Source organism: Schistocerca cancellata, chromosome 1 (genome assembly GCF_023864275.1).
Source record: "Schistocerca cancellata isolate TAMUIC-IGC-003103 chromosome 1, iqSchCanc2.1, whole genome shotgun sequence".
NCBI classification, from domain to species: Eukaryota; Metazoa; Arthropoda; class Insecta; order Orthoptera; family Acrididae; genus Schistocerca; species Schistocerca cancellata.
Genome location: NC_064626.1, coordinates 208,326,622 through 208,342,374, shown reverse-complemented (window position 1 = coordinate 208,342,374; position 15,753 = coordinate 208,326,622).

Here is a 15,753-nt window from a genome sequence, read left to right as displayed (position 1 = left end):
GTGTCAGACCCACCATACTTGCTCCGGACACTGCGAGAGGGCTGTACAAGCAATGATCACACGCACGGCACAGCGGACACACCAGGAACCGCGGTGTTGGCCGTCGAATGGCGCTAGCTACGCAGCATTTGTGCACCGCCGCCGTCAGTGTCAGCCAGTTTGCTGAGGCATACGGAGCTCCATCGCAGTCTTTAACACTGGTAGCATGCCGCGACAGCGTGGACGTGAACCGTATGTGCAGTTGACGGACTTTGAGCGAGGGCGTATAGTGGGCATGCGGGAGGCCGGGTGGACGTACCGCCGAATTGCTCAACACGTGGGGCGTGAGGTCTCCACAGTACATCGATGTTGTCGCCAGTGGTCGGCGGAGGGTGCACGTGCCCGTCGACCTGGGACCGGACCGCAGCGACGCAAGGATGCACGCCAAGACCGTAGGATCCTACGCAGTGCCGTAGGGGACCGCACCGCCACTTCCCAGCAAATTAGGGACACTGTTGCTCCTGGGGTATCGGCGAGGACCATTCGCAACCGTCTCCATGAAGCTGGGCTACGGTCCCGCACACCGTTAGGCCGTCTTCCGCTCACGCCCCAACATCGTGCAGCCCGCCTCCAGTGGTGTCGCGGCAGGCGTGAATGGAGGGACGAATGGAGACGTGTCGTCTTCAGCGATGAGAGTCGCTTCTGCCTTGGTGCCAATGATGGTCGTATGCGTGTTTGGCGCCGTGCAGGTGAGCGCCACAATCAGGACTGCATACGACCGAGGCACACAGGGCCAACACCCGGCATCATGGTGTGGGGAGCGATCTCCTACACTGGCCGTACACCACTGGTGATCGTCGAGGGGACACTGAATAGTGCACGGTACATCCAAACCGTCATCGAACCCATCGTTCTACCATTCCTAGACCGGCAATGGATCTTGCTGTTCCAACAGGACAATGCACGTCCGCATGTATCCCGTGCCACCCAACGTGCTCTAGAAGGTGTAAGTCAACTACCCTGGCCAGCAAAATCTCCGGATCTGTCCCCCATTGAGCATGTTTGGGACTGGATGAAGCGTCGTCTCACGCGGTCTGCACGTCCAGCACGAACGCTGGTCCAACTGAGGCGCCAGGTGGAAATGGCATGGCAAGCCGTTCCTCAGGACTACATCCAGCATCTCTACGATCGTCTCCATGGGAGAATAGCAGCCTGCATTGCTGCGAAAGGTGGATATACACTGTACTAGTGCCGACATTGTGCATGCTCTGTTGCCTGTGTCTATGTGCCTGTGGTTCTGTCAGTGTGATCATGTGATGTATCTGACCCCAGGAATGTGTCAATAAAGTTTCCCCTTCCTGGGACAATGAATTCACGGTGTTCTTATTTCAATTTCCAGGAGTGTATTTTGTACAGAATGCCATATTTCAGTGGCAGATAAACCTTGCTAAAGCAGTCTACAGATCGTCAAATACATCCCACGTACTCACCGTGCCTCAGTGCAGCGCCGATGGAGGAAACTACTGGCGTAAAAGCGGTCCATGTCCACAGCAGCAGAAGCACGTGTCAGCCAGTCAGGCCAGCTGGCCATGGTCGACCCCCACCCCAGGAGGAACTGAGTTGCAGGAGGTCGAACGCTATCAACACTCCTAGCGCAAACACTTGTCGTATTGAATCTTCTCAAATTTTCGCAGAGTATACATGCGACACACTTGGTCTCGATGATTCACCCTTCCAGGGGGAGCCGCGAGCCAAGTCATCATAAGCCAGAAGCTTTCTCTGAATCTCTGAACCGGTGTACAAAGGACGGGCAAGCCCGAGCTCGGAACAAAGGCGTCTGCTGAGATACTGTTTGCAGCTGCGACCTGCTTGCTTGTTTGCTGCTGTGATTTCTACAGCCATCTCCAGACTCACAAGAATATTGGGAACCAGGAACATATTTAGCAGTGTAACTACAATTAAATATTAGGATTGCTATCGCAGTCTGGCACCGAGCAATGTACTGAAAATGTCTCCCCTTGACGGCCGTGGTTCTGGAACGAATCTGAATATCTATAGCGCACATGATTTTGCACATTAAAAAAATCTTTCATTCACCTTACAGCTATAAATGTGCTAAATCTATACCTCCCTCACGGTAGGACACACAGTAGCGACCACCAGACATTCGTACATATACCGCGAAGACTGTTGTACAAAGGCTGGGTTGGCTCCCCTCGGCACAAAGGCGTCACTGTTTCCGGCCCCGACCTATTTGCTTGCTTTCTACACCGATCTCCAGACTCTGTCATTATAAGAACACATGTATTTTCACAAGGTTTGCCAGAATGTTATACCATTTACAGGATACATCTCGATATCAAGCGCATAGCAATATCGCTTGCATAGCAGTATCGCTTGCACAGTATAATTCTGAAGATAGAGACTGGAAGTTATTTCTCTAGAAACCCGAACTTTAGCGAGGTGGAGCGTGCTTAAACCACTGAGTAACTAGAAACTTATCCCGTCTGCGAAGACCTTTACGAGAAAACTGGAAAAAAGTAGAGGAAACTGTTATTTGCACTCGTAAATAACGATGTTGGTGATGTAACAGATTCCAAATCATCCTCATAATTTACAAAGTCAACTAAGGTGTTTCTGTTGCCTAGAGAACCAGCAAACGTGTCTTTCACGTCTTTCAACTGCTAGATGCCCATACCACAATCGATGTTCTCTCAACTAAATAAAGGCGCGAAATGTGCAGAAACAGTCAACCAGACAATTTACGTGGGAGGGAATAATGGTACAGTGCAAACACACGTCCATATTGAATCTTCTCAAATTTCCACGCAATCACGAAAGCTGTCCAACACATGCTAAGTATTAGTTCGCTATTCGGCTGTCTAGAGGACGACATGGTTAAATCAGCTACATTCCTGCATCCCAACGGGCCTTTCCATTCAGACAGCTTCTACCATTAGCAGGAAACGTGAATCATTCCCGCCACAGACCACCGCCACCGCGAACCACGCACCCTTAGACAGAATCGTCCCAGCAAACCAGCCACATACATATTTTATCGCTATTACAATTAAATATTACGATCACAGTCTTAATTGGACGACATTCGACAATAATCGAAGTATCGAAAATACACCCTGCTGATAGCTGTGGCCCTGGAAATAGAAATATTTGTACCATTCTTATGACTTGACATACTTTTCCCTTTGCTATCAAAGTATTCCACGTCAAATCCATACCTTCCTTACGACTGGACATAGTCATTTCCTTTGCACATGTCAGAACCCATACACATACTTTATAAGCCTGATGCTCAAGGCGAACCTATCATACATCCCCTACTACTAAGTATAATACTTCGCCAATAATTGATTGCTGGTGATACGAAATAATACTGGCGAGAATCAGCGACAGGTGGACATGTCTCATAAGTTTTTCTTGCAAGTGGTACCACTGTGTCTCAGAAGGAGAGGCGTAATCGTCTTACAAACCGCCGGATGTACAAAAAAACACGATCGGAACGACCATATTACTATCACAATCCGTCTTGATTCTACAGGTCACACAAGTATCCATGTTAAAATCTATACTGCCTTTATAAATCGAGATATGGGATTACCTACAAATGAAGTGATTAGTCCAGACAAATACCGTGTCAGTGAATACATACGGTGGTCGCTGGAGCGTATATTATCAGATCAACAGTGCAGTTACACGTCGCCGATGATGCAACCTCGTGATAAAATCACCGAATTTAGAAAGTGATTTGGCTAAGGAAGGTGGTATATAACCGGTATTTGCAACTCCCTCATACCGCCGCCGCTAGATATTTCTCCAGTATTTGTAAGGCATTCTGTCTGAATGCCATGTCAGAGGTTCTGCGATATATCCACTATGTTATAGGCGATGGTTGATTGAGAAGGATCACAAACAGTAGATGGTGTGCTGATTGAGGTCGTGAGAAATGTATACAAGCTTTTCAGATCCCTAGTGCTACACTTTCCAATAGAAATGATTGTGATTTGGAATCAAGTATTTCCATTCAACCACATACCTGAGTTGAATCCTATGGAGAAGTCTTTTAATCATTACAACCACTAGTGAATCATATTTCTGGTACTCTCATATCTCGAAACGAGTCACCTTTTTTGAACCTATCTGCTACAGTAAAATTTTAGATAGTCCCTATGCCTCTTGCAGCTGCTGCCATTTCTGCAGCTTTGCGCTTGTGATCGTTCCAATTTAAGTCGGAACTGAGCAGAAGTCGGAGAGAGCTATATCTACCACCTTGTGCAACCCGTGTAGTTTGACCATTCGGTGGAAATGGGAACACGTTGTCATAGCTCTGCCAACAGTGTACGATGTGTAAAGTCAGCGCCAAACGAAGCCTGCTCCAGCGACATGAGGTAGTATAAAAGACAGTACGGCAACTGGGAGAAGGTCGAGGATTTTGCTACTGCATTGTGGTGCGTCCCCAAACTACATACATGTACTGCAGTATGAAGCAGATCCACGTTCCTCGGGGCCCATTTATGTTTATCACCCCAACATACTATCATCATTATTCTGTACCATCCAACAGAGAAAAATTATGGACTATGAAAGCTCCACTAACTTCATCTCATACAGAACTCGATAAGATTTTTACCGCATCCCTTTCCTCGCATATATTGAAAACAAATACCATTTGTATGCCGGCATCTAGCACATGTGATGATCCAGTGCACAGACCAGTGTAAAGTTGCATCGCCTGTATTTTAGGAGGATGACCGTATCTCACTAACTGTACTATAAATCGCAAGAGATGCACCCTGTGGCACTGTGTCATTGTTTGAAACACTTTTTTCTGCTGTAACACGCCTTGTACACTGCCATACATTTTGTTTTTTCCGATATGACTTCGAGGTCTGCACCAGATTCTAAACTGCTAGTAACACGTTATGATCCATTGCTTCTCACAGAAAACTAGATGTCACATGGTGTAAATCATGTCGCTGCTACTATAAACCCTCCCCCCCCCCCCCCACACACACACACTCGATGATTTAAAATAAAAGATAGTTACAATATAAGGAAAGTGGAAGAGTTTGGCAGCGTTATGGAGAATTTCCAAACTGCTGTCCGAAGGTGACTGACGACATCTACATTTAAACTCATCTGTTACATTGGCGGAATAGCTGATGGCTCTGCGTTCCATTTCGACTGTTTCCTCATATTACAGTCATGTACGCGATCACTGTTTCGATGCTAACCATCCCCAGAAGGTGTTGCTCCTCCACCAAAACTCTTTCTCCATCTCAAACAAGCGATATCAGTCAATCATTACATGGTAACCAACAGTGTACCACTGGACGGATGGAATGGAAAAGACACTATCGATGTACACTTATAATAAGCATCACAGTTGATAGTGCGAACAATTTTAGAAATTTTACAGTAATTTCAACACCGACCCAATGATGTGACAGTATGTTTCCCAATTTCAGTATCATCGCTAAATCACCCCTTCTGTACTTTGCGACTATCATTGCAAGTGTAGATAGATGACTGTGCAGTAGGTCCATTAATTGTTTATTCCCGAACATATACATAATCAAAGTATACCAGACAGTGATCTACGTATTTCTAGCACCTTGAGCATAATGCATAATTTACGATCTATCTCTATGCGGATGGGAGTCACAGGCCATTCTCACAGTCTTAGGATAAAATTAGAGACTGAAAGACCCCCTCGCACTGTCTTTGACCATACAACCCTGCAGCATCGTTACCGATTTAATCTGTGGCTGACAGAAGTAGACCGCTACATTTCGCATCTCGTGAATGAATGGAGCTTGCCGAGTCCTCGCCCATCCAAGGGCACAAGATATCTCCAGATGCGCCCATGTCGAGGAGGCTAGCACTTCTTATCGGTGTATAGTAGTAGATTTCAAAGTGTTGTGATGTAACAGCAGACAGTTAAGAAGAACAAGAGTTCTAGTGTCTGGGATGAGTACCAGGAGGGTATTGGTAAGAGAGAACATACAAACGCACTGGCTACACGGTTCTGCACTTAAAACAGGCTATAATGTTATATTGCTTCAGTTTCTGAACTATTAGTCATGTGGAATGCAGTGCTATTGATATTCCAATGTAAGAAATATACTTTCATCATATGACATACATCCTTGTAGCAGGTTTCTCAACTATAAACTATGGTAACAAACAGTAAAATGAAAAAACTGCTTCCTTAAAATATTTATTCTGTGTGATACGTAACAATGTAGCTTTCCACAGATGTATAGATCCACTGTTCACATCCGGTTCAGAAATTATACAATGTCCACAACAGTCCTATATAAAATGATCATTAGTAATGGAGAATACATGTGAAATTACACATGTCATGTAAACAACACCTCTGTCAAGCAGCTGTTTAAATGGGGATTGCAGTGCGTCACAAACACCTATCACTAACTTACAATAAATTAGTTATGAAACTGAAGTTTAGATTTTTATACCCAAGATGCGACAGTGGAGGAGGAGGAGGAGGAGGAGGAGATTAGTGTTTAACGTCCCGTCGACAACGAGGTCATTAGAGACGGAGCACAAGCTCGGATTAGGGAAGGATGGGGAAGGAAATCGGCCGTGCCCTTTCAAAGGATCCATCCCGGCATTTACCTGAAACGATTTAGGGAAATCACGGAAAACCGAAATCAGGATGGCCGGAGACGGGATTGAACCGTCGTCTTCCCGAATGCGAGTCCAGTGTGCTAACCACTGCGCCACCTCGCTCGGTGCGACAGTGGAATGGAGTACATCACATAGATCTTCACTCATTTAGAGGAATGTGTCGAAACAGGATGGTCATGTTTCATCACACATGAAATGGAAGTCCTCTGACTAACTGTCAGTGCAATATGGCGATCTGTGCAAACTAGTTTTGCCACTGAAAGTCTCGTCTGCAGAAAAAAAGACGGACTGTGCTCCCTCACTGGTAGCATCAGTAATTTAGCAGGTAAATACAGTAAAAGCAAATTAAAATACTCCATTCATTCCTTTGTACTGGGGCATAGCAGCCTCTAAAGGCTGGTTTCAACAAGATGGAGCGCAAGGTATCTATGGAAAGTTCTGGCGGAATGCTGTTCCTCATCCCACATTGTGGCATTAGGACATCCCCAGACCAGCACCTGTAGGGCACCGAAAATACCAGCCACTCTACGCAAACATCTCGGCTCTATGTGTCAGCAGGGCGGTCTGTCCCATAAGGATTACTAGGATGAATGCAACCTGTGTTATTCTGGGAAGCATTGCAACAGATTTCTATAGCGCATCCAGAAGGTGAGCCGCTATGCAAACAACTCTCTCGCACTGGACCCACAGTTATGCGTCATTGTGCTAGCATTGGTGCCTAGGTAACACGTGTTTCAACAGGTATTTCTCAGGTGTCATGTATGGAAGAGATGCCACCGCCTCATCCTTGCAGGACCTGAATTGACGCCTAAGTGTGGTTTGGCAGCTGACAGCCGCATCGTCACTTCACCCCCGGGGGGGCGTGTGTGGAGACGGCAGTGTCGTATCGGCCGTCAGGTGGTGGGCCCATACATGTGAAGGATATTGATTTAATTATTTTGCATAAATTCTTTATATCAATGTGGCGTTGGCAGTACAATAGTTAAGGGGACAGTTGTTTAAATAAACAATATTCCACACATTGCCTAAATTGTTTAAACAATATTACATACACTGCAGTCGATTTCCAGACAAATAATTTAACTAAATAAATAAACTATATTCCATACACTGTCATAAATAATTAAACAATATTCTATACATTGTCTAAATTGTTTAAACAATATTGTATAGACTGTAGTCTAATTCCCTCCAAATGACTGATCAACTGAGTCTTTTTGCAGCCTGTTTCTGGGAGGGAGGGTGGGAGGGGTGGGGGTTTACTAAAAGGGGAGAGCTTAATTAATTGATCAATTTAATTAAGCAGTCAATCACATTGACAAGTGTGAGAGGGGCTATACCAATAACTCAGATCTGAAAGTGTACCTTTAGCAGTGATGGGGAGATGGTGGGTTGGAGGTTTCCTGAGGGGGGGGGGGGGCAGTGGTAGGGGGTGGAGGAACAATAGGTTAAGGACCTTTCAAGCAAAAGGAAGGATCCTTTTAATAGAACAGTAGGTTAATCGAAGGAGAAAAATAGGTTAATGACCTGTCAATCAAAGGAGAACAATAGGTTTGCCCCTGAGTGCATACCTGCCCCTCATGTAGGCAACCTGCACTAACAAAATGGACCAGAACATAGCTTGTCCCCCTACTTACATATATAGCATACTATCTTAGCTCCCACTGCTTCGCTCATGTAAAGTAGGTGATCTGCACACTGTTTTTTTTTTTAATCTACACATTGTAAAAGAGATAGTGGCCTTCTACATATGGCTGTCTTTGCGTAATTAAAGTGTTCCAGTGGGTTTAATTTATAGCGAGTTAAAAAATGAAAGAGACAAATAGGATGAGTGGTTCTATAGATATTAGTGCCAGTATTACACTCTGTACTGAATTCTTTAATCTCAAGTGGATATTCTTGTACACAGAATCGTATTTGAAGGTGGTATCCATTTTGGTTTTAATAATGATTAGTTTTTTAAGAATTACAACAAAAATAATTTTATATACATATCCAAAGCCGACTGAAATATTAATGAATTAAAGATCCGGTTCGTTTTCTATGAAATTCTGATAATACTGATTTGTCATGTTGACTTAAATAGCTTTATCTGATTTATTCTGCATTGCAACACATAGACTTTTCGCCCAGTTAAGGCTACAGTAGCGCGGTCTTTTCCGAATGTACATCTGACCAAAAAGCGATTCTTCTTCCATAATGAAATATTTTCATAACACTTTTCATCGCCTGTTACCCCCTTAGGTCGTGAATTTCCAAAAACACTGAAACACGCATTATTTTAGTTCTAACAAAGAATTTAAAAACCAATTTTCAGAGATGTAGCTTTCAAAATGCTTTAGTAGTTCTTTAATAACGAGTGCTTTCCAAAAAAAATTTTCACCTACCATTTCATACCATTAGGTGCGCTGAAACACTATTATTTTGTTTCTGACCAAGAAACCAGATACCAGTTTTCGTAGTGCTAGGTTCAAAATGCCTTAATAGCGACATACTTTCAAAAAACCTTTCACGCCGTATTTCACCCCGTTAGCAACAGAATTTCGAAAAATACCTAGTACAACGAAACCTGCAGTATAAGATGAACACGCTCTCCAAGTTCCAAGTTTCTATCCTTAGCGGTTTGGGTTGGACAATGACGAGCCAGTGAATCAGTCTGAACATTTCATTTTGTATAAAAAAGATACACTGAGTCGCAAAATGCTATTGATTTGGAGTTGATTTATTTGTTTCCGAAGTTGCAAGTTGCCAGTTATGCAAAAAGCAAAAGCCGTTGAACATATTCATTGACGTCTGTGCAACCACTGTAAATTGCATTGCGGAAGGTGCTTCTCCTTGTACCAGATATTGCTCGCAAAGTTTTGCCCCGTTCCACCGGCATAATGAGCGCAGGAAGAATACCTCCGTGATCCCTCCAATAAATTAATCTAATCTTGTTTCCTAGTTCTCTTCAAGAGTGATGCAGAGAGGTTCTGTATCATATACCTCACTTGCAAGTTTCTAATCAGGTTTTCGCAGGATAGTTGACGCCATCTTGAAGCGTCTGCATTTCGTCTCTCTCAGTATTTCGGTAACTCTCTACCACGAGTCAACAAACCCGAGAGCACCCGTGCTGTCTTCTTTCTGTACGTTCAGTATCCCCCAGTAGTCTTACTGGGTATGGGTCTTACGCAGTCGAGCAATATTAAAGGATATGTCACACGACCCCCCCCCATGAACCATGGACCTTGCCGTTGGTGGGGAGGCTTGCGTGCCTCAGCGATACAGATGGCCGTACCGTAGGTGCAACCACAACGGAGGGGTATCTGTTGAGAGGCCAGACAAACATGTGGTTCCTGAAGAGGAGCAGCAGCCTTTTCAGTAGTTGCAGGGGCAACAGTCTGGATGATTGACTGATCTGCCTTGTAACATTAACCAAAACGGCCCTTGCTGTGCTGGTACTGCGAACGGCTGAAAGCAAGGGGAAACTGCGGCCGTAATTTTTCCCGAGGACATGCAGCTCTACTGTATGATTAAATGATGATGGCGTCCTCTTGGGAAAAAATATTCCGGAGGTAAAATAGTCCCCCATTCGGATCTCCGGGCGGGGACTACTCAGGAGGACGTCGTTATCAGGAGAAAGAAAACTGGCGTTCTACGGATCGGAGCGTGGAATGTCAGATCCCTTAATCGGGCAGGTAGGTTAGAAAATTTAAAAGGGAAATGGATAGGTTAAAGTTAGATATAGTGGGAATTAGTGAAGTTCGGTGGCAGGAGGAACAAGACTTTTGGTCAGGTGATTACAGGGTTATAATTACCAAAATCAAATAGGGGTAATGCAGGAGTAGGTTTAATAATGAATAAAAAAATAGGAGTGCGGGTTAGCTACTACAAACAGCATAGTGAACGCATTATTGTGGCCAAGATAGACACAAAGCCCATGCCTACTACAGTAGTACAAGTTCATATGCCAACTACCTCTGCAGATGATGAGGAAATAGATGAAATGTATGACGAGATGAAAGAAATTATTCAGGTAGTGAAGGGAGACGAAAATTTAATAGTCATGGGTGACTGGAATTCGTCAGTAGGAAAAGGGAGAGAAGGAAACATAGTAGGTGAATATGGATTGGGGGGAAGGAATGAAAGAGGAAGCCGCCTTGTAGAATTTTGCACAGAGCATAACTTAATCATAGTCAACACTTGGTTCAAGAATCATAAAAGAAGGTTGTATACCTGGAAGAATCCTGGAGATACTAAAAGGTATCAGATAGATTATATACTGGTAAGACAGAGATTTAGGAACCAGGTTTTAAATTGTAAGACATTTCCTGGGGCAGATGTGGATTCTGACCACAATCTATTGGTTATGAACTGCAGATTGAAACTGAAGAAACTGCAAAAAGGTGGGAATTTAAGGAGATGGGACCTGGATAAACTGAAAGAACCAGAGGTTGTAGAGAGTTTCAGGGAGAGCATAAGGGAACAATTGACAGGAATGGGGGAAGGAAATACAGTAGAAGAAGAATGGGTAGCTCTGAGGGATGAAGTAATGAAGGCAGCAGAGGATCAAGTAGGTAAAAAGACGAGGGCTAATAGAAATCCTTGGGTAACAGAAGAAATATTGAATTTAATTGATGAAAGGAGAAAATATAAAAATGCAGTAAATGAAGCAGGCAAAAAGGAATACAAACGTCTCAAAAATGACATCGACAGGAAGTGCAAAATGGCTAAGCAGACATGGCTAGAGGACAAATGTAAGGATGTAGAGGCTTATCTCACTAGGGGTAAGATAGATACTGCCTACAGGAAAATTAAAGAGACCTTTGGAGAGAAGAGAACCACTTGTATGAATATCAAGAGCTCAGATGGCAACCCAGTTCTAAGCAAAGAAGGGAAGGCAGAAAGGTGGAAGGAGTATATAGAGGGTTTATACAAGGGCGATGTACTTGAGGACAATATTATGGAAATGGAAGAGGATGTAGATGAAGACGAAATGGGAGAGAACATACTGCGTGAAGAGTTTGACAGAGCACTGAAAGACCTGAGTCGAAACAAGGCCCCGGGAGTAGACAACATTCCATTTGAACTACTGATGGTCTCGGGAGAGCCAGTCATGACAAAACTGTACCATCTGGTGAGCACGATGTATGAGACAGGCGAAATACCCCCAGACTTCAAGAAGAATATAATAATTCCAATCCCAAAGAAAGCAGGTGTTGACAGATGTGAAAATTACCGAACTATCAGTTTAATAAGTCACAGCTGCAAAATACTTACGCGAATTCTTTACAGACGAATGGAAAAACTAGTAGAAGCCGACCTCGGGGAAGATCAGTTTGGATTCCGTAGAAATGTTGGAACACGTGAGGCAATACTGACCTTACGACTTATCTTAGAAGAAAGATTAAGAAAAGGCAAACCTACGTTTCTAGCATTTGTAGACTTAGAGAAAGCTTTTGACAATGTTAACTGGAATACTCTCTTTCAAATTCTGAAGGTGGCAGGGGTAAAATACAGGGAGCGAAAGGCTATTTACAGTTTGTACAGAAACCAGATGGCAGTTATAAGAGTCGAGGGGCATGAAAGGGAAGCAGTGGTTGGGAAAGGAGTAAGACAGGGTTGTAGCCTCTCCCCGATGTTATTCAATCTGTATATTGAGCAAGCAGTAAAGGAAACAAAAGAAAAATTCGGAGTAGGTATTAAAATTCATGGAGAAGAAGTAAAAACTTTGAGGTTCGCCGATGACATTGTAATTCTGTCAGAGACAGCAAAGGACTTCGAAGAGCAGTTGAACGGAATGGACAGTGTCTTGAAAGGAGGATATAAGATGAACATCAACAAAAGCAAAACGAGGATAATGGAATGTAGTCAAATTAAGTCGGGTGATGCTGAGGGTATTAGATTAGGAAGGAGTTTTGCTACTTAGGGAGTAAAATAACCAATGATTGTCGAAGTAGAGAGGATATCAAATGTAGACTGGCAATGGCAAGGAAAGCGTTTCTCAAGAAGAGGAATTTGTTAACATCGAGTATAGATTTAAGTGTCAGGAAGTCGTTTCTGAAAGTATTTGTATGGAGTGTAGCCATGTATGGAAGTGAAACATGGACGATAACTAGTTTGGACAAGAAGAGAATAGAAGCTTTCGAAATGTGGTGCTACAGAAGAATGCTGAAGATAAGGTGGGTAGATCACGTAACTAATGAGGAGGTATTGAATAGGATTGGGGAGAAGAGAAGTTTGTGGCACAACTTGACTAGAAGAAGGGATCGGTTGGTAGGACATGTTTTGAGGCATCAAGGGATCACAAATTTAGCATTGGAGGGCAGTGTGGAGGGTAAAAATCGTAGAGGGAGACCAAGAGATGAATACACTAAACAGATTCAGAAGGATGTAGGTTGCAGTAGATACTGGGAGATGAAGAAGCTTGCACAGGATATAGTAGCATGGAGAGCTGCATCAAACCAGTCTCAGGACTGAAGACCACAACAACAACAACAATGTCACACGAGTGTTTTCTAAGTAACCTTCTTTATAAATTGATTATGCTCTTCCAGTATACTACCAATGGACCGAAATCTACCACCTGCTTTACCTGCGACTGAGCATATGCGATAATTCCATTTCATATCCCCACAAATTGTTACACCCAGGTGTTTGTATGAGTTAACGGATTCCTGTCATGACACATTGATATTGTAGCGATAGGATACCAATTTTTTGCATTTTGTGAAGTACACAATTTCTGACTGTTTAAAGTAATTTGCCAACATTTGCAACATTCTAATATCTTATCGTGACCCTAAACAGTGTTTGTGCAGATTTTTTTCAGATAGTACTTCATTACAGATAACTGCATTATCTGCAAAGAGTCTGAGGCTACTGTTAACATTGTCTTCAGAAATTGTATGCCCAGTTAACTTTTATTAGTAAGCGTTGGTGTGGCACCGAGCGAAATACTTTCTGGAAGTCAAGAAACATTGCATTAAACTGACTGCCATGTCATGGCTTTCAGGGTGTCATGCGATAAAACCGCAAGTTGGGTTTCGCATGACCGATGTTTTCGGTTTCCGGGATGGTTGGCATTCTATTCGAAATACCTCGTCATGTTTGAGCTCAGGTTTGATAGAGGGAGTCTACGGTATGTTATGTTTTTTGAGGGAGTGACTTAACTGAAATTTCTCTTTAGAAGACTACAGTGATTTCAGCTGTTTCTCAACTCTACTACCGCTAATATAATTTTATATAACTTATTTTTGAAGCGGCGTGAGAATGAAACTTAGGCGGAAGTCTTGGACCTTTCCTTGTAAGGGAACACTTGAATGCATTTCTGCATATGCTTTGCTACTCGCAGCTTCGATTGCTGTGTCGTTCTTTCTCTAGACACGAACTTTTGTGCCACTAACAGCTTTTAAAAATGGCCGTACTTGTTTGAGTTTCCGTAAATGTTCATGTTTTTTCTTGTTCAGATTTTCATCAGTGCACTCAAATACCTGGAATATTCTTTCCTAATGGTTAATTCCTTTTCACGTGCTCTATATATCCTTGATCTGAATTTATTTCTTCCGCAGAGATGAATATATTGTCCATTTTTCTAAATTAAGATTCTATTTGCGAATGGTCTGCTAATTGCTACCTGAAAAACGCTGTTGACAATTGATTCTGTTTCTGAGTTTCTAACAGGGTTTTGTAACACTTGAGATATCTGCATAATGTATCAACTCTGCTGCAAATCATTTACACATACAATAAACAGGAGCTGACCCAAAACTGAATGTTATGGGACTCGAACTGAGTTTCCTCTCGAGCAGCAAATAGATTTTCTCCTTTCTGCTATGCGTGAATTACTCAGAACCACTTTGAATTCATTTTGTGAACAATGATTCAAACATGTTGTTTGTACTACTATTAATTCCATAAATTTTAAGCTGGTCTAATAAAGGGTCATGATGTACACAGTAATGTGAAGTGAACATATCGCAACAAATATCAACTGGATATTTTGTTGTGTCAAGCTTGCAACATTTGGCAAGGAAATCTGTAATGTCAACAACGATCTGAACTTTCGTGTCGTGAGATAGTCTCCTGAGTGATTAATATTTGGTATTTTTTGAACCCAAATATATAGTATTAACTGAAGTCTGTTGTAATGCAGCACTAGTTAAAAACATTAATGAATACATGGAATATTTCATACCTCTCTCTCCTTGTCTTGTTGGTTCTTCTTCCTATTTCATTTTGCCTTTTAATATAATAACAACTTTGTATTATTTTCGAGAGGCGAATGTGATGTTTCGGGTGTTAAGTGCCATACTAAATACTGTAGGCGTGTCCAATTTTTTTCTATGAAACCAACCTTGTAGTAACCTTGTCCGTTTGTCTTAGAGGATATTCACAACTTACATACTTCTACACCGCGACATTGGCCCTCCTTCGGGCGTAGTCTTCCTCAGCTCCTGATACATATACCTTTCACGTGTCATCTTCTCCTTGAAGAAAATGGATACCAATAGTCACAATTTTACTTAGCTACAAGTTTGACTGCTTCATTGGCCCTATCTTCATGCCCCTACACACTTAGCTAGATAAGTCATCTAATCGAGTAGAGGAGCCAGTATATCCAGCTGGTTTCCGCAGACTTCAGATGTCATTAAGAAATGTGAAGTGTCCACGTCTACAGAGAAGCTATGTGTATAGGGGCTCGATGGTCACTGAAAATGGTAGCTACATAAAATTACTAAATAAAATTGCGACTGTTGGTATCTGTTTTCTTTAAGTCGTCGACCAGCTGCAGTCCCACTCTATTGTCAAATAATGGAATAGCAGAGTCTGTCTCTTCGTTTTGTGCGACAAGTGAAAATGAGGTGGCGACGAAGATACGTGCTTATGTGAGCTGATAATCGATCGCTATAAAAAAATCACATAAAAGTGAAAAACAGAAACGCCACCGCGAATAGCATAACTAAATACCTTAGGTCGTAGCTGAGGTGTGTGTAATATCACAAGAACAATAACTCTGGTGTCGGACATAAAGGGAATGAAAACGATAAGAAAAGAGAGGGAGACTAGACACAAGAAACAGAAAGTACAGAGAGCCGAATGGGGGATATAATTAATTGTACT